The 20,749-nt window shown below is 44.9% G+C and overlaps 1 protein-coding gene across 3 annotated transcripts in view; it reads right to left on the bottom strand.

Moving 5' to 3' along the window:
• PICK1 (protein interacting with PRKCA 1) overlaps positions 1-1,215 on the bottom strand; it is a 135,176-nt gene extending 133,961 nt beyond the window's left edge. The window contains exon 1 of one of the 3 annotated variants that reach the window (XM_029590150.1): positions 849-1,215. The gene's annotated coding sequence lies outside the window, so the exon portion shown is untranslated. Of the gene's footprint in view, positions 1-681; positions 776-848 lie in introns of those variants that run through there. The other 2 variants (XM_029590151.1, XM_029590152.1) reach the window with 2 other exon arrangements.
• Positions 1,216-20,749: the final 19,534 nt, after the last annotated feature.

The raw sequence follows: 20,749 nt of genomic DNA, 5'->3' as shown, positions 1-20,749 counted from the left end.
GATCATCCTGGCTTCCTTTTTACAAACTGACATTACATTGCCACCTTCCAGTCTTCAGGAAACATGGCTGTTTTAAATGAAATATTACAGATTATTAATAGCACTGGTGATGCCACTCTTTAGTTTGTCAGTTTGATCTATTACATTCTATATTACCACAGATATTTGGTTTTGATGCTCAGAATCTCCACCATTAAAGAATACAGGCATGGGTATGTTCCCAGCATCCTCTGTAACGACTGAGGCAAAGAATTCACTCCGTTTTTCTGCTGTTTCCTTCTCCCGTGAGCACCCTCTTTGCCCCTTGGGCAGCTAGGGGCCCAAGTGACTCCTACATATGCTTTTTGCTTCAAATGTACTTGAATATTAATATTAAAACATTAGTGTGTGCTATGTACTAGTGTACAGTCACACTTACAAAAATTATAAGGCAAATATGCTATGCACGTACGGCAAGGTTTCATATTCTATGGCAAAGCCAGCAAAGCTTGGTTCTCAACCGCACAGTGAAAAGTAACTCATTTGGCATATTTATATGGACTAAATAATACCAGACGAAAAAAAAATAAAATTTTAGATAAAAAGTTATTGAATGTTTTATCCTTAAAATAAAACTCAGGACAGAAAAAGGGGGAGATCTTAGTAGCTTTGCTGAACCGTTCAAATCACCCACACACTCACCGTGCGCCGCTCGGAGCCACTTCTACCTGTCACCACCGGTGGCAACTGCGCCTGCGCACACCACCTCCCCTTCTTCCACCTCCAGTCCCCCCCCCCTTTCTCTCCCTCCCCCCGGGCGGCGCTGCCTCTGCTCCCGCAGGTAAAGGCCGAATATCTAAACCCTTTACCTGCCGCGATTCGACCGACTTTGACACCTGCCGCCCACCTCACCCCTCACCGGCGGCTCTCACCAACTGTCGTGCGTCACTTCCGACTGCCACGGTTGCTGCTTTCCGGTCACTCGTAATTTAGGGTGCTCGAGAAAAAAAAATTCTTTCTCTGGGCTCGCGCGGTAGATAGTCTGTTATAACGAGTCAGAGAGAGAGAGAAGCGGGGGGGGGGGGGGGCGAAGCTGGAAGTGCAAAACGGCGCTTCACGATACTCTGCAGGAACGGAAAAGGAGGAAGGGAGGGGGGGTTGCCGTAGAGACGGAGAAAATGGACCACAGAGATGTGATTATGCGGATAGAGCGACATCTGATGGAAGCAGGAAAGAACAGGGCTAGGAGTTACTCCCAATAAGGCGGAAAAAACACACCTGGGACACGTGGTCAGAACGTGGGGAATGCTCTGTGTTGATTGGCCCGAGTGTTTCATAGAGGAAAGTGTTAGAACAACTTTTCGACCAATCAATCCCCCAAAGATTCCTTGGAAGCTGTATACGGGCAAAGGGGTTGAGCTGGGCAAGTTTGAAACTTGCCAGCAGTAACATCGATTGTGAAGGTTCCAAGCTTAACTACATTTTAAAAAAATACACAAAAATCAATCATAATACCCAGTGCTGGTCAGTAGGTAGTCAGAACTGATTTTTTGAGTGGACTATAGGCATGCAGGTCTGAGACCTACTAATTGTATTTTTATTGATAAATAATGCCAAATACTGCACCCTGCAATGGCTTTCTAAGTAGTTTACAACATCCATTATGCATCATGCATGAAACTTTAAGGGGAGAGAGAGAGAGAACTGTAAGAAGGCAAACAGGGTGACTATATATACACCACAGTAAGAGCACACTTTCAACTCAGGGTTTCATTGGTCTGCCTGATGAATTGATGATTAATATTAAATATAGATACTGATATTGACCTGAATAATAGTGATGAATTTGTGATTAAATAATGATTATGAATATATGAATGATAATTAATGATGGTGATAAATGGCCTGGGGAGGAGGACTGGATCAATATTATTATTATTATTTATTTCTTTTGTATACCGACATTCGATCGAGATATCACATCGGTTTCCAGATAACAGGTTGAATAGAGCCGGAACTGCCCTATTTTTACATTGTAACAAGATAACAGTTGATTAAACAATTAATATAAGGAACATTGTAACATATGGATAAAATTAAAATTAAATATTAAATGTGGGTATATAGAAGTGGCATATACCTTTTCTATGAGCATATGCACAGGTTGGGACGGCAACTGGGGGAAGAAGCCGGATCAAAGCTCTTGGTCAATGTGGCACAAGTGAATGGGGAGCATTGCTAGGGAAGATATAGGAAAAGGACTGGAGAGCCAAAGATCAGTCAGGGAGGGAGAGCACTAGGGATCCATGAGTCATGGTCACACCTGGGAACTCTCTGGATTTGAGCCGGAGATCTCTGGGTGCTGCAGCAAAATCAATGTGCTTGGACCCAGAAAGAAGAAAGGAACGTCATTGGTCTTGCGTGGCTGAAAAAGGAGAAACTCGACAGTGATTTCTACAATCTCTGGATTTTTTAACTCTTAACTTTGCTTCCTTGTGACACCACCTGCTCCTGCACACCATGTTTCCTATATCCAGCCACTTGCTTGCCCCATCCTGTTTGCCTTGGCCAATCGACATTGCAATTTCCTGCCCGTGCATCAAACGAGGAGTAAGAAACAGGGAGAGAAGGAAGAGGCTGCTGCAGCAGGAGCCCAAGTTAGAGTCTGGTGTGGCTAGTGTGTTTTGAAAGGAGGGGAGAGAGAATGAATGAGCATGTCTGTGAGAGTGTGTGCGTATTTGTATAGGAAGAAGAGATCTGAGAGTGTATGTAGGTGAGTAGAAGAGAGCTGAGTGCAAGTGAGCATGGGTGTGAAAGTGAATGGGCATGTGTGTATGGAAGAGGGAGAGACGTGAGTGTGTGTGTGTTGGTGGAAGAATGGCAGAAGTAAAGGTGTAAATGGACGTGAGAATGTGAGAGAATGAGCAGTGAAAGTAAGTGTGAACATGTAAGAGTGTTTATGAGAGCAAATTTGTGAGCATCCGGTCCCACTGTGCAGTTGCCCTCGCCCCGTTGCCCCCGCTAATGCATGGTAATCTCAGTGACTGGAAGTCAAAAGTTCCCAGGTATGATTATTTCCATCCCTGGGAATTTTTGAGTTGTGGTCACCCTGAGATTGCTGTTGATTGGGGGGAGGAGAGGAGGGGAGGGGAGAGGAATGGAATAATATGTATCAGCTTTCTCTTTTCCACTCCCCCCCCCCCCCCAGCTTTCTCCCTTCCATCCCCACAGTTTTTCTCTCTTCCATCCACCACTTATCACCTGTCCCCCTCCAAAGATAACCCAGTATATTTCCACTTCCTCTCTTCCTGACCCCAGCATTGTCTTTGCATCCACCCCCTATAAGTCTCAGCTCCATGATTTATGCATCCTCACTCTACCCTTGGCTGAATGCATCCCAAGTCCTGGAATCACAGCTACAGACTTAGTTTTTTGTGTGTTGCAGCCCCTTTCCAGTTTCTCCCCACATACTGCTTCTAGTGTCTGCTCCGGACTCACCCCAGTTCTCTTGTTTTCAGCAGGCTTACTGAGGAAGGGGAATTGCTGAGCTGTATACAGAGAGTCCCTGAGATTTCTAGTGTTTCCCTTGAGACCCTGCAACTGATTCAAATTCCCTGAGAATCAGGGTGAAATCCTGAGAGTTCCCAGCTATGATTATTTCAAGCACCAGCATAAATATTTCTTATTAACCTGTATTAATTTATATTTATTGCAGTTTATAAATGCACAAGTATATAATGTAAAGGGCAAAGAAAATAAACATCCAATCAAACATGTAATAAAACAAAAATCAATGTATTTTTTCATGAATCCTCTGCAAAAATCCAGAAATCATCATAACTATAATACATTATCATTAATCATCAGAACAGATGCAGAGCAGAGCTAGGACAATTCACTTTACAACCAACATGAAAAAAAAAAATTCAAATTCTGGTGTCACCTCAGCAAAAAATATCCCTCCACTTCTAAACATTTTATTTTAAAATATTTGTTACCCACCCTTCCTACTTTCAGGGCAGGGTACAAGAAAACACATAATAAAATTACATAAAATTACAAAAGAATCAATCAACAATGGCAAAAATCAAACAAAATCACATTGACAGTGTGATATACCCAACTATTGTCAATATAGATGTTTTTTAGTGCTGAGATGGAAAATGCCTTTTGAAATAAATGGGTTTTAAGAGCAATATGGAAAAACTTTGGTTCTGCTATTGTACGTAACTCTTTGGGGAGGGAGTTCCATAAAAAGGCTGGAAATGGAGAAAGCACGTTCCCTAGTCTCTTCAAGGTGGATTGTCGAAGGAGAGAACGTATCTGGAAGGCACTCACTGGAGTGTAATGTTCTGGACAGAGTATGAAATTTTAGTGTTGCTGCAATCCACGGTAAAGGAATATTATGAATGAGGGTATGAATAGTAACTGCAAGCTTATATTGAATCTGAAATGAAACTGGGAGCCAATGTAATAGTTGCAAAACTGGGGTGATGTGTTTGCGTATGTGTGTACCCTTTAAAGGCTGGCAGCAGAATTTTGGATAATCTGTAAAGGGTAAATTGAAGAAGCAGGCAAACCAGTGAAAAGTGCATTGCAATAATCCAAACCAGAGAAAAGAAGCGATTGAAGAACCATTCTAAAATCAGGAGGATCCAGAAGTGGTTTTAGATGGCGTAAGAGTCACAGTTTGAAAAATTAAGTTTGTGTAAGGGCCTTGATATGAGCATGCAAAGAGAGAGACGGATTGACGAGAATGCTGAGATTACAAACTGTTTTGGATATGGGTATATTTTGATTTTTTAAAACAATTCTTTCAGGAACATAAGAAAGAGGGAACCAAGATAGAATCATAATTTCGGTTTTCAGGATGTTTAAGGCAAGTTTGTTTTGAAAAAGCCAATCATGAAAGGTTGTAAGACATGATGGGATGAATTGCTCTGTGAGATGCCAAATATCCTTGAGGGGGAAAAAATTATATGTCATCAGCATACAATTTATAGTGTACCCCAAGGCCAAGCAGCCAACATAAAGGAGTCAGATAGATGTTGAAACAACACAAACTCCTGCAAAAAAAGGGACATCTAGAACCTTGCCATACCAAACAGTCACAGCACTGACCCTTAGGACTCAAATAACAGCAACCTTATGAAAAAGCAGCAATACAAATACTACAATAGGCCCTAGAATATTAATACATCACCTACTGGAGTAACAGAACAAGCTGGATTACTACAGAGAAACTACGTTTGCTTTGTTTTTCCATCTGTTTATTATGAAGTTGCTTGAACATACAATGATAAACAGTACTACAAAACGGGAACACATAACCACAAACTGAAATTCAAATACCAGCAATACATCTTTAAGGTGTAACAGTATACATTCCTTCTTTCAGCACTCACGTGTGTAACTTCAATTTTGTATTATTACCCAACCCGTAACGGAGAAATTCCCCTATCCCCCGGGGACCATATTTTACTCCCTGTATTGTGCTTTGGGGGGGATTAGTGTCCCTTGCCTCCTGCCCCCTCCCCCCCCCCCATCCTTCCCCATTGTCCTTAATTGGCATTTTGTAGGAGGGTGGCCTTCCTTTATATTCCGTAGCAGGAGATCTCTACATTGTGGACAAAGCAGATAGGGAACCCCACGCAGTCGAACGCCCCCCTTGGGATCTGGCGGAGTGATGTGGCTGGGGTTCCTGGCGGTAAGCGATTCACAATAGCCTTCTTGCATGGTTACCAGCTCTTGTGATACAGCATTTCTGTCTGACGGATACGAGGGTATTACTGAGGTGTTACTGACGGCATGATATGAGAGAAGAATGGTAACCAGATCTTATTCATTTTATCTTTGGTTTTGGCAGTTGAATTTTGAGCTAGTTGATATTCGTGGGAGCTGAGATTCAGCAGCCTCTGGAACCAGTGATCGACATGTGGCGCTTTATCCGTAAGCCACCCGGCCAAGATAACTTTCTTCCCCAAATTGCTGCCTTTGTTATAAATGCTAGCAGATCTGAATTAACTGAAGAGTCATCCAGCAAAACCCCAAACAACTAGGTAGCAGGGGTCCTCTGGTAGTGGACATTGCCATATCTTCGTGCATGTTTATATAATATCCTTCCAGAATATCTTTCTGGGTCCTTTACCCAGAAGCAGTGGGTAAAGGACCCGTCTTGCTGCCCACATTTTGTTTCCCTCAGAAGCTCAGCGGTGATGTCCTTGATATGGGAGAAAAGGGCCTCAAAGTCTTTCACAGATAGATGGAATGCAGGCCAGGATATCCACGCGGTGTACAGTGGTCTAAGAGTATCGGTGCCCGGGTTCTGCGACAATTCCCTGTAGAAGCCAGAGATGCTTGGGCCTTTCTTAACCCGTGCCATCATGAGGTTAGTGAGAGATTGTTTTTTTGCCAATACATTTGGTCATCTCCGAGTGAATTCAGAAAGTGCCGGAGTTGCAAATAGGCAAAAAAATTTGACTTAGGAAGCGAGTAGGTTTTTTGGAGGTCTTGGAAGGTGTACAAGACACCTGTGACCGGGTGTACCATTTGGTACAAGTATATTAATCCCCCGCTCTTCCATCTTGTAAAAACAAATGTTCCTTGGCCAGGGGGAAAATGGGTGTTATGTGAATGCTTAGCAATGGGCGTTTGGTCGTATTTCAGCCCTAGCTTTTTGCAGACATACTTCCTTAGATGATGGGGAAGCTCCCACTGCTGCACATGTAAAAGCACATTTAAAGAAAATTCCCCGTACCACTCCCTGAGATGGGGGCCTGGTGTGAAAAACGTTGCCTCATATAGCCAGTCGTGAAGGATTCTAAGGTTGCAAGCCAGACTATTTCTAAAAATGTTCGGGCACTCCAGGCCTCCCTTGTTCTCCGGTCACTATAAGATATGTAGAGAGATTCGTGCCTTTTTGCCCCCCCATAAAAAGGTGGACAGAGCTTGGTTTATGACCTGTAGATATCGGAATCGGAGTCAGATGGGAAGCATTTGAAGAATGCATATCCATTTTGGTAGAATTACCATTTGATAAAGATGGATACGTCCTTTTAACGATAGGGGTAGCAATCTCCACTTTGTGAGCGAATCTATCATGCCCTTGAGTTTAGGCTGGACGTTGATCTTATAAATCGTGTCCAAGTCAGAGGGGATTAGGACTCCTAGGTATTTTAACCTGTCATTTGCCCATTTTAAGGGAAACAAGCCCAACCACATTTGCCGTACCAGATGACAGATGTCCAAAGCCTCTGACTTATCTCAGTTAATTTTAAGTCTGGCAAACGAACCAAATTGGGATTGAAGGTCTAACAAGGTAGGGAGTGAGTTCTGTGGATGTGTCAAAAAAACCAGAACATCATCAGCAAATGCCGCCACTTTAAAACCCTCCTTCCTCGTACAAAGCCCTTGATGTCTGGGTGCCCTTCTATTTTTCGCAACAATGGGTCGATGGATAAGATATACAAAAGTGGTGACAGAGGACACCCTTGGCTGACCCCTCTCTGGAGATAAAATTTTGCAGACTTTTTCCCATTGACTAGTATTCTAAAAACCGGTTGATCGTATAACAGAGCAATGTATTTCAGAAAGCCTCCTGAAAAGCCAAATTTTTGGAGGACAGAAAATAAGTAGCCCCAGGACACTCTATCGAATGCTTTTTCAGAATCAAATCCTACTGCCAACAACGGGATTTTTTCCCTCTGAGATATCTTCTTAGCGGTTATCAGTTTAAGTATGTGACTTGTAACTCTCCTGCCCTTTACGAAACCCACTTGATGTTCTGAAATTAAAGAAGGGAGTAGGGTGTTTAATCGTACTGCAAGGACTTTTGCCAAAATTTTTAAGTCACTATTTAAAAGTGATATAGGCCGGTACGATGCTGGGAAACATGGATCTTTCCCGTCCTTCATTAGAACAATGATATGGGCAGTATTAAACTCCTCCGGGAACTTGTTTTTCTCGAGGCTGTCCAGAAAATAATCCGTTAAGGGGACCGTAATTTTCTCCTGTAGTATTTTGTAAAAGTCATATGAGAACCCATCGGGTCCTAGAGATTTCCCTTTCACCACCCCTTTTATCACTTGGAGGACTTCGTATGTTTGGATGGGTTTATTGAGAAATTCTTTTTGGCTCTCTGATAATTTGGGGAGATTTATATCGGAGAAAAAAACCTTCTCCTGGCTTTGTTTCGGATCCAGGTCATCTGTGTATAGAGTCTCATAAAAGGCGTGGAATACTTCACACATTTCGTCCATTTTTGTGACCCAAGTTCCAATGCTAGTTTGCATTTTATGAATGAGGGAGTGTTATCTCGTGCTCCGGACTAAATTAGCCAAGGGCCGGCCAATCTTATTGCCAAATTTGAAAAAATTGTGGCTTGCAGCTTGTAACTCTCTGAAGGCCAGAGTGTGTAGAATTGTATTGAGCCGTCCCATAGTACTGTAATAAGTTTTTTTATTCATCTCAGATGGGTTAGCAACCCAATTCTGCTTGGAGTGTTTCAACTGGGCTTCGAGCTGTAGAATTTTTGCCTTAGCACTGAGATAGGCGATAATGTCACCTCTGAGTACCGCCTTTCCAGCCTCCCAGAACAGTTGTGGAGAGGAGATTGTGTTGCTCATTATGAGATTTATATTCCAACCATTTCTCTTGTACATAGGTCTGGAAATCTCTATCCGTCGCTAAGCCAGCCAGAAATCTCCAGATTTTGTCTCCTGTCCCTTGGACCCCTAACCGGAGCGTAAGTGATACAGGGGGAGTGGTCGGAGATAACCGGGAGTTCCACATCAGCTCTGTTGACTAGGGGAAAGAGCCACTTCGTAATGAGGATGTAATCAGTTCTTGACATTGACCCATGTGGATTGGAAAAAAAAGAAAAGTCCCTTTCTGTTGGGTGCAAGACTCTCCCATACATCTATTAAGTCCAGATTTGGCAAAGGAATTCCACCCCAGTAGGAGTTCTATTCAATTGTGTTGGTCCCGCTGGGGATTTGTCCATGCTCAGGTCATGTAGACAGTTTAAGAGTCACTGGCTAGGATTAGCGAGCCTTCCACATGGACGATTATCACATTCAATAGTTTTACAAAAAATCATGGGAATTGGTTTCTGGGCGCATAAACATTACATATCATCACCATTTGTCCCTTCCAGCGTCCTGCTACTAAGACGAACCTTCCGGGTCAGCTACCGATTGCTTTATACGGAAGTCTGACGTTTTGTGGATAAGGATCGCGACCCCTGCTTTGCATCCATTGGCTGGAGCAAAGATACAGTTCCCCACCCAATCCCGTTTCAGCTTCTGGCTCTCTTGCTCATTTAGATGAGTCTCCTGTAAACAGGCTACTTCTGCCCCCATGTTTTTTAAGTGATTTAAAATCTTTTTCCTCTTAATTGGCGTGCCCAGGCCGTGAACATTCCAAGAAAAAAACGTATTCACGTGATACCGATGTCACGTACCATATGCCAGCAGTTGCAATCCATAAACCATTTGGAGGGGGTGCCCAGCCCCCACACCCCTCCAACCCTGCCACCTCCCAACTCCCTCCTTTGTTCCCTATCTCCTAATATTTCACCCAGCCCTCTCATTCCTCCTGTCCCAGAAGTGCCCCTCCTATTGCCCCATGCTATGTCCTCCCCCCCCCCCCTCCATCCCCAAAACCAACATAAACGTTCAACAACAACACACAGTCTTACTCCCTCTGCACGCAGATGGGAGTTGAGGCTCAGTGTCCGGATGTACGGGCACCTTGCAACCCCTTATCGATCGTGCTGCGCATTTTCACTGGTGGAAGCCTGGATCAGCCTTTCATGATGTCCGGTTAGCAGAACTTCTGCGGTGTACCTAACCCGATTTTGCTGTGTCCGATCCATAGCTGGTGCTCTGTGGCGGGTGTACATCCTGAAAGGTACCCTCCATAGTGGCTTTGCCTCCTGCCCCCCTCCAAAACGGCAGTTAAGTAGAGTCCCTAAGTGCTGTAGCCCACTCTGGCTGGACCAGCGTTGTTCCTTAGTCGCAGAGGAGCCACTGCAGCTAGGCAGACAACCAGTTAATATGGATGTTTAGTAAAAGAAAAAACAAACCAGGAACCAACAGCTGTAATCCTGTGTGTTTAATTCAAGGGTCATAGCAGGCTCATGGTCTTATTTGGCGCCTGGTTGTAAAGCAATTTTTGCCTCCTCCGGCGAAGTGAAGGTGTGTACTTTGCCCTCTTTCCAGATCTTTAAAGTCGTTGGAAATTGGAGTGCAAACTTTGTATTTTTTTCTACAAGATGGGTGCAAATTGTTGAGAATTGTCTCCGGAGCTGAGACACCTGGATGGAGTAATCTTGTGTAATGCGTATTTTGTGAGTGTTATATGACAGTTCTTTACGTTTGAAAGTCAGCCACACTCTCTGCTTGTGAGCATAATTTAAGATTTTAGCGATGGCGATTCTCGGGTATTGATCAGACATTTTTCTAGGGCTCATTCTGTGAGCCCGTTCAATAGATAGGACCTCCTTGAGCTCTGGCAGGTCCACCATTCTGGGAGCCATTCCTCCAGGAAGTCCCCCAAACCTCTCTCATCCACTTCTTCTGGGAGCCCTAGAAAATGGAGATTTGCCCTCCTCGACCTGTTTTCAAGCTCAAGTTTCTCCTGACAGTCTTTTAGTGCGGACTCATTTGCATGAATTTTCGCCGCTACCGCCGCCATTTCCTCCTCTACCATCGTTACCCTATTCTCCACGTGGTCGAGCTGCGGGCCCAAGTCGGAAAGCGCTTCGCTTATCTCGGTAAGTGTAGCTTGTATGCCTGCTAGCTTTTCATCTAGGGTAGCTGCTATAGTTTCCCTCAGCATCTCCATGGTGATCGCACTCAGCGGGCCGGGTTTCAGCTCGGGAGCTACCGCCACCATCTTGGCCTCCCCTGCTCTTCCCTTGTCCTTTTCCTTTTCCTTATGGCTGCTTTTTGAGGCCATCAACTGCGGCGATTTGTTCATGTACTTGACTATAGACATGTGCTGGAGCCCTGTGAACCCGAATTTGTGTGCGCTTTGCCGATTTTTAGGTCAAAGCCGGTGGTTGAAGCGCGAGGTGCTCGGAGCTGAAGGGAAACTCGTCCTCTTCAGCACATCACCCCACGTGACCCCCAGAAACTACATGTTAGCAGAAATAGTGCACTTCAATCACACACAGGCAAAACAGAGACCAACCCTTACCTAATATAGAAATAAGAGACTACAAATTAGAATTAGAAACATGCAGACAAAACCAAAATAAACACAATAGAAAAAACATTAAACATAGCTAACATGTATCTTGATATCATCAAACAGCTACTAAACCAAATGCAACTACGGTAGTTATTAATATAGAGAAAACAGAATTCCTACACTTAGAACGTAAAAACATTGAAATCATTCAAAACCCAATCACAATCAAAAACAACCAAAAAAATAGAATTAGCAGAAAAAGTAAGAAACCTCGGAGTGATAATTGACACAGAGCTTAACCTGAAAAACACATATCTTTAAAAGTAAGGGAAGGATACGCCAAACTCATGACTCTTAGAAGACTAAAACCACTACTAACAACTAATAACTTACGTTCAGTGTTACAAGCTCTGATTTTCACTAGCACTGACTACTGTAATGCCCTTCTACTAGATTTACCATACACCATGATAAGACCACTCCAGTTACTACAAAACACTGCCGCAAGAATTCTGACTGGTAAAAGCAAAAGAGACCATATCACCGAAACCCTAGCTGAACTACACTGGTTACCCATTGAGCAAAGAATACAGTACAAAACCCTATGTACCATACATAAGTTAATACATAATGAAAAGCTGAATGGCTGAACACAGCCCTTCGCTTTACACGTCCCTCACAGAAAACTTGAGATCAGCAAATAAAGCATTACTATTTCCTCAGTCAAAACAGCAAGACTAACTCAGGTGAGGGAAAGGGCACTTTCCTTAGCAGGACCTATATTATGGAACACCATGCCGGTAGAAATCCATTTACAAAGAGAAATCAAAACCTTCAGAAAAAATTTAAAAACATGGCTATTTAAACAAGCGTATTACAGAGAGAATGGAGAGCAGAACCCGAGGAGTATAGGATGCGGTCTGTAGAACACCCAAGCACATTACCCTAAGTTATATATGTGTGTACGGTATTTTTTATTTTTTCGTTCAACACCAAATGATAAGATATTTTGATTAATCTATTTAAAGCTGTCACAGATAAGAAAGGACATGATGTATCACACCCACCAATGAGTATTTATAATGAAACTTATGTTACCGTAACTTGATGGCACCTGTTTAGTGGATATAAATCAAGACATATACCAACATTAATATTTGTGCCTTGTTGTAAACCGTTGTGATGGTACCTAGCTTAACGACGGTATAGAAAAGATTTTAAATAAATAAACAAATAAATAAATAAAATAGCCTGATAAACTAGACTCTGAACACTAATATTGACGATAGAGAAAAATATAAGTAATGCATATTTCCAAAGATGGTATATTCCAATTGCTAAACATCTCAAAGTAATAGTTTTTACCTTTGTGGTCTGATCTTTGTATTTTTCTAATCAGTTAGTCCCAGTCTCTTTTTTTCCCACTTTTCCCTTGTCAGTGATTTTCTAATTCCTTTTTAGGGTCTCCTTTCTTGTTCTGTTTCTTTTCCTACTGTCTTCTTCCCTTCCTCCCTCACACAGACACACACTCATGCTTTCTCTCACAGACTCCCTCACACACACAAGCTCTCACTCTCATTATGCTCTCCCCCAACCCAAGCTCTCACTCTCACATTCTCTACACACACACACACAAACTCACATGCTCACACATACACAAGCTCCCACTCTCTCATGCTCTTCCATAAACACAAGCTCTCACTCTCGCATTCTTTACACACACAAGTTCTCACTAAAACATGCTCTACCATACACATGCACACAATCTCTCACTCTCATATGCTCTACCACAAGCACAAGCTCTCACCCCCAACCCTCCGGCTCCCATTCTCACACCCAAAAATGCACCCCCAGATTCCCATTGTTATATGCACATAGATGTATAACCAGGCTCCCATTCTCACCCACAGACAGATGCATACTCAGCTTCCCATTCTCATTCCTCCACACCCAGGCTCCCATTCTCACCCCCCACACCCCCAGGGTCCCATTCTCACCCATATACACACATTCAAGTTCCCATTCTCACCCATATACACACATTCAAGTTCCCATTCTCACCTACACACACACACACACACACACACATACATATATATACATGGGGCCTTTTCATTAGGCACAGCCAAATTCCTTCTTCCCCCACCACGGGAATGGGATCTCACAGCAGCATTGCAGCTCTGGATTTCTTCTTCGCTGTCGCAGAGATGGGATCCCACGATGGCACTGCAGGGATGGGATCCTGCAACGGCATTGCTGCTCCAGCCCTCTTCCAGTGTCAGACAGCCCTGGTTGGTTGGGCCTGAGGCCAAAATGGATGGCCATGGCTCACTCAGGCCCCACCCCGTGGCTACGCCACAAGTGCTGGTGCTTCCATTAGGCAAGCTAGGCGGTCGCTTAGAGAGCCAGAGTTTTGGGGGTGGCAAAATCCAAACAGTGCGAGGCCCAGAGAGGTGCTGTGCCAGAAACAATATCGCCAAAGAAGGGAACACTGGGCTGGAGCCTTTGTTGCCAGTAAGCAGGAGGGCTGTACTAGAGATGCCACTAGTAGGTAAGTTGGGAAAGCAGAAGAGCTGCCAAGTTACCCAATTCCAGGCATGTGACTTTCAGTCTAGTCCTGGTTTTGAGCTTATCTCTAAAGCAGTACTCTCTTATTTGTGCCATGGTCCCTGATTTTACCAATTGAAATCAGTGCTGCAGGTCCCACAATGCATCAGAATGGGGTTGTCAGAAATCCAGGACTGGCCTAAAATCTCCCTCCTGGAACTGGGTAACTTGGCTGCTCTGGAGGAGATGCATAACCGAAGGTTCACTAGGGTGCCAAATACTCTTGCATCAGTCCTGAAAATGCCACCACCTTCCTGTCTGAAGAAGTGGCCTGTGAAACATAGAAAGCTTTTTGGTCTTTTAATAGATACCACAACCTAGAAAAATTCCAGTTTTCTCCAGGACCAATATGGCTACTAAAGCCCTACACATGATCCTATCGTGATTCTGAGAGATTTATGTAACTGAATGGCAAATAGGATATATAGAATAATTCTGGAGACTTCATACATTTCACATTCTCCCACTACTTGCACTAAATAACCAGCTTCATATTGGCTAAGTTTTCAAAATAATGCTTTGTTGCACCAATGTGAGTACTTTGATTATTGCCCCTATAATGTCTAATGAATCTTATGAGGTTCCTCACAGTGGGGAAGGTGTCAGCAGTTGGCCATGGAAGATGGCTACTAGCCAGTTCCTCCAGTGGCCAACCTTTGTGGTCCAAGACCATGGGAGCTGCCCTCATTTGATCGTCACAGCAAAACTGACATAGAAATGAGCATATGAATAATCCATTAAGCAACTCAGTTTCCTGCTCATACCCTAGAACAGTCCAAACTCCTAGGTTTTGCACCCCTGCCAGCAGATTTACTGATACTGTACAGTATGCAGATGAGCCTTCCGTTCCTCTCAGCGCGGAAAGTTGGACATTTTGTGTCCTGCTGCAGGGCTATCAGTGGCATCGGAAGAGCCCCAGGATCCCCACTGCAAATGTCTCCTGCTATGGCTAACCCTAGGGAGTCCCGGGCTCAGATATTGAAAATTTTCCCCTGGACTGGGGGGACTGAGACAGAAGATCAGGAGTCTGATTAGTCCCAAGTCTTTTCAGTAGATTTTGGTTTTCTCATGCACATGGCTTTTTTGTGCAGAAAAGCAGCAGGGGATCAATCTAGGTCCAGGTTCTTGCTCATGGTTCAATCCAGATCCGCTCTATCCAAGAGAAACCATAAGGATGGCGTTCGGCATATGTTGGCGCATTCCTCACCATCTGCTCATCAGCAGGGGGGCACGGATGATGCCGAGGGTCCCGAAGCAGCAACGTAGGACTCTCCGGACATTGGCACTTTACTGGTTTGCAGTGGACTTGGATGGGGATCCAGAGAAGGTTCCCGTGACCAAGGGAGATGATGCCGAAGTGATGTGACTTTTTCGCAGAGAGGAGTTCTGGCCTTTGATTCTGCAGGTTCTTAAGGAGCTAGGAGTCAAGGTATCTCAGGAAGAATCTGACTTAAAGGGAGCGGATCCCATGTTGGAGTTATTGTTTGGTACAGCTAAGGTCCCTTTCACATATCAGTGAAGAAATTGGTAGTTTGGGTGTGGTACACTCCAGAGTCCAGCTTAAGGGTGGCAGAGCTATGGCAAAGCTTTATCAGTTACCAGAGGATACGTTGTAGCTGCCAGCTCTCCCTACAGTCGATGCTTCGGTGTCAGCAGTCACTAAAAAGACCACCGTTCCAGTGGTGAGCTCTGCTGCTTTAAGGGTTGTGCAAGATCACAAGTCGGAGCTTAATCTCAAAAGGATCTTTGAGATTTCGGCTCTGAGCATAAGGGCTGCGGTTTACAGCAGTCTGATGCAGACGGCATGTCTGTGTTGGATTCAGAAATTGCAGGAAACGCAAGCTACATCAGGAGCAGCAGCACAGCGGATGGATGATCTAAATATGAATTGGGTTCTCTTCCTTTTAATGGCAAGGTCTTGTTTGGAGAGGACCTGGAGCAGATAATGAAGCATCTGGGGAGACTCCAAAGTGCGTAAGTTGCCAGAAGATAGGCCCGAAGGGCAGAAAGATTTTTCCTACTCTGGCACATTTTTGAGACAATAGGTTTCACCAGCCAAATATTCTTTGTGGCCTGAGACAAACCTCAGTCAGAGCTCAGCCTTGGTCAGTGTTGCACTCCTTGTCTGTGGTTAGTCTTCTGACCTTCTGGCTTCAGTGTCTCCTCGTGTTCCTGTGGTCTCTTGTCTTTCTCTTCTTCGTCATCCTCCTTGGATTCATCTTCTGGCTTTGACTTTGGATTGGACTCTGACGCTGCTTGACCTCCGCTTACCACTGACCATAGCCTGTACCTCATCTTCGATTGAACTCTGCCTGCCTCTGACCTCTGCCTCATCCAGACACCGCTGCCAGACACCTGCCCAGATTGTGGCCTGACCCATCTGTGTTCCCCACAATGCTGGCCTGCCTCATCTACCAAGCTTCGGCTCTTCACTGCCACAAAGGCCTGTGCCTAAGTCCAGCCAGCCTCGGCACTCAAGGGCTCAACCTAAGGGGAATGAGGGCTGGTATTGGTGAAGCTCCAGTTGGGCCTCTGCACCAGCCAGCTCTGCCTGCTGGCAATGGGAACCTGCAGGACTCCTCTCTGCAGGTTATGCCAACCCCGCCTCAGCCTAACGGTCCACTTCCGCAGCAGTCAGTCTTTTTGAGGTGGTCAGTGGCCATCCCGAGACAACTCTGGTACGGGTGCAGGGGAAACAAAGTCCTTGCAGTGAAGCAAGGATGGTCCACTCTTTGGTTCCAGACGTCAGAGGGCGCTTGATGGTCTGTTACGAGAAGTGGGCCAAAATTACCATGGACCAGTGGGTCTTAAATGTGATAAAAGAGGGCTATGCGTTAGAATTTGCTTGTCCCATTTGAGACATTTCCTCATCCCTTGCACTCCTCACGCCAAGTAGGTAGCTGTTCAGGGAATGGTGAACTGCTTGCGGCGTCTGAGGGCTATAATGCCAGTTCCTTGACAGTAGGAACAAACAGGAAGGTAATCTATTTATTTCATGGTACCAAAGAAAGAGGGAGCATTTTGACCAATTCTGGATTTAAAAAAGGTGAAAATGGCCCTCAAGGTTCCTTGCTTCCACATTGAGACTCTAAGGTTGGTCATCATGGCAGTGCAGAAGGAGGGGTTTTTGGCATCTTTGGATCTGACAGAGGCTTAACTGCATATTGTCATCTGGCAGAAGCACCAGCAGTTTCTGAGGTTCATGGTCCTAGGGGTACATTTTCAGTTTGGGTTCTCCTGTTTGGTTTGGCAACAGCTCTGCGTATGTTCACCAAGGTGATAGTGGTAGTGACGGCAGCTTTGAGATGGGAGGGTGTGCTCATGCATCCATATCTATATGACTGGCTCATATGAGCGAAGTCAGAGGACCTCTTTCGACAGTCGGTGCAGAAGATGCTGTGACAGTTGCAGTCACTGTGCTGGGTGGTGAATCTAGCAGAGAGTCATCTTGTTTCCTCTCTGACTCTGGAGTATCTGGGGGCTCGATTCTCATGGAAGAGAAGATTTTGAAGTTACAAGATCAAAGCGATGCCTGTTGGAGCTGTCAATGCCCAGAGTATGGGACTATTTACAGGTTCTGGGATCTATGGCTTTGACATTGGAGCTAGTGCCTTGGGCATTCATGCACATGCAGCTTCTTCAGAAGGCTCTTCTCTCCAGCTGGAATTAGAGAAGTTTCATCTTCTTCTTCCACTCGAGGGAAAAGCAGGGACTGTCTTTCATGGTGGCTTATTTGTGCCAATCTGGAACGTGGTGTGCAACTGGAAGTTCCAGGTTGGGTGATTCTCACCACCAATGCCTGCCTCTTGGGCTAGGGGGGTGATGTGTCAGGATCAGTTGGTTCATGGCCAATGGTCGAGGAAAGAGAATTCATGGTCTATCAATCAATTAGAGACGAGGGTGGTGTCACAGTTACACAACTGTCTAGTGCGAGTCCTATCAGACAGTGTGACAATGATGGCCTACATCAACTGGCAGGGTGGCTCCAAGGGTCAGGCTGTGGCTCAAGAGGCCCAGAAATTGATTCTTTGTGCAGAGCTACACCTGGAGCAGATAGCAGCTTCCCATATTGCTGAGGTGGATGATGTTCAAGCAGATTTTCTCAGTCAGAGTAAACTAGACCCTGGAGAGTGGGAGCTGTCAGAGATGGCAATGCATCTCATTTACAGAAGATGGGGTTCTCCTCATATGGACTTTATAGCAACCAGACAGAATGCCAAGGCATTTTGTTTTTACAGCCGTCAGAGAGAAAATGGGACAGAAGGCATCATCACTCTGGTTTTACCATGGCCTCAAGATGTTCTTCTTTGTGTTTTCTCCATGGTCAGTGGTGGGCAAGGTGATATGGCAAACAGAGAAACATCTGGCCATCATGATTCTGGTGGCTCTGGAGTGGCCACACTATCCTTGGTTCATAGATCTCATCAACATGGCCAAAGATGGACAGCTGAGGTTTGGCCATCTGGCGAATCTACTCCGTCAGGGCTCAATATTTTTGGATCAGGCGGCTTGCTTTTGTCTAAAAGCCTTGCTTTTGAGAGGAGAAGCTTGAGACAGAGGGGCTACCTTGAGGTTGTTATTACCACCTTGTTGCAGGCCAGGCGACCTTCCACATCCTTAGCACATGTGAGGATTTGGAGGTTCTTAGAGTCCTGATGTATTGCTAAAGAAGTTTAGATTCTCCAAGCTTCTGTATCGCAAATTTTGATGTTTCTGCAGGAGGGATTAGTCAAGGGCCTGGCTTTTAATGCTCTAAGAGTACAGGTTGCAGCATTGGGCTTTCTCCGAGGTAAGGTACAGGTATAATTCCTGTCGATGTAACCCGGATGGTATATGTTTTCTTTTGGGGGGGGGGGGGGGCAAAGAATTTGTGTACTCAGGTGAGGAAGGTTTGTCCGTCTTGGAATTTTAATCTGGTGTTTAGAGGACAGTGTGGGGCTCTGTTTGAACAACTGAAGAGAAGACCGTAAAGAACTTGACTGATAAGGTAGTGTTTCTGGTGGCTATTTGTTCGTCTAGAAGAATTTTAGAGTTCTAGACTTTGTCATGTTGAGGTCCATGTCAGCAATTTTTAGAGTCAGGGGTATCTTTACATAGAGTACCCTCTTTTCTACCAAAGCTAGTTTCGGCATTCCATCTTAGTCAGACTGTAGAACTTCCGGCTTTTCTGGATTTGGATTCCTCCACATCTCATGCAAGGGAGCTTAGGCTCTTGGACATGAGGCATGCATTATTGAGATATTTGAAGATTACTAATGAGTTCCATACATCAAATCATTTTTTGCTCTGAGGAGTGATTCAAAGAAGAGGTGTCAAGCATCTAAGGCTACAATTGCATGTTGGCTTAAAGAGATGATTGGTTTGACTTATATATCTAAGACTCAACCTGTGCCTGAGGGCTTGAGGGTGCATTCGATGTGTTCTCAGGCGACCTCTTGGGCCAAATCACAGCAGGTATCTCTGCAAGAGATTTGCAGAGTGACTCTTGGAAGACGCTGTACACTTTTGCCAGGCATTATCGCTTAGATGTCAGGATTCCGGTCCCAACCTGTATAGGGGAGCTTAGGTACACCCCAGGAGTCTGGACTGATCTGAGGTATGAACAGGAAAGGAAAATTGGTTCTTACCTGCTAATCTTCTTCATGGAATACCACAGAGAAATCCAGAAACCCACCCATTGGAAGGAGGGAGAGTCTGCTGCTTGTACTGATGGTTTGAATAATGCAGAGTTGTTAGTGATTTCTCAACAATTTATTTACTTGGTTTTGAGTTCCAAATTGGTTACAGCTTCACCATCCTCCTGTTTGTTGGTGGGAGTTGGCATTCATGAGTTTTAGTGTGATCATCATCTTGGCTTATGTACCAGTGTCAGTAAAACTCTCTCTGTCTCCATCTGCTGGAAGGGAGGCAAAACCCAGGAGTCTGGACTGATCTGTGGTATTCCAGGAACGAAAATTAGCAGGTATCAACCAATTTTTCTTTACTTTTTTTTCTTGTTTAAAACATGCAGAATATTACAAGTAGAAATAAATGTAACTAATCCAAAAACATTATCCATCAATATTTTCTTGGTGTCTAAATAATGAGAGGTATAACTTCCTTTGATATGTAGATAAATATAAACAAACTGTGGACCAGATTGGCCACTCGAAATCTTTTTTTTTTTGGGATGGGGGGATATACCACACTTTTCAACAAATGTTCCATAATCATGTTTATGTTCTTCTAACACTTTAAATCTCCCACAAGGTCTTGGTACACACCAAAATGTATTGATTTTCCTTAAATCAGCACATCTTGGATATATATGTTACTCTTCATGCAGCTGCGATTACTAGGGCCAGTCATTTCTTGCATCTAGTGGGAATAAGACTCAACAAACTGTTGCGTGTCCCACCCGCAACCAGACCCACTTACCTCTGGCATCCAGCTCCAGGACCCGGCCCGTCTTTGTTAGTGGCAGTGGACAGCCGCCTGCGCTCTCGAACCCCTGTTGCCTCCTCGGCCGTTCCTGGCTCCTCTGCGGACCTCCTTGGCTCCCAGCGGATCTCCCCACATGTTGCAGGGAGACACCGCCGTCCAGCGCTCTGCCTCTCCTAGGTGCGTGCCTTGCTGGCATTTAAAAGGGCCACAGCGGGAAACTAACCCGCGGCCCCAGATGATGACATCATTGGGCCCTGCTACTTAAGGCAGGGCCCGCCACTTGTTCATTGCCTTGGCAACAGGTCTCCACACTTGTCGTGTGCTCATTGCTTGTTCCAGTTCCTGACTCTGTTCCTGGTTCCTACCTAGCCTTGTTTGGACTGACCTCTGGCTTTGACCCTTGCTATGTTTGGACCACGCTCAGGATCTCTGGCTTTGACCCTTGCTACGTTTGGACCACACTCAGGACTGACTTCTGGCTTTGACCCTTGCTTTGTTGGACCTCTGCACCTTGACTAGCTCTGCTGCCTGCCCCAACTCCAGCCTG

Source organism: Rhinatrema bivittatum, chromosome 2, assembly GCF_901001135.1.
Source record: "Rhinatrema bivittatum chromosome 2, aRhiBiv1.1, whole genome shotgun sequence".
NCBI lineage: Eukaryota > Metazoa > Chordata > Amphibia > Gymnophiona > Rhinatrematidae > Rhinatrema > Rhinatrema bivittatum.
This window is presented reverse-complemented; position numbering and strand designations above follow the sequence as displayed.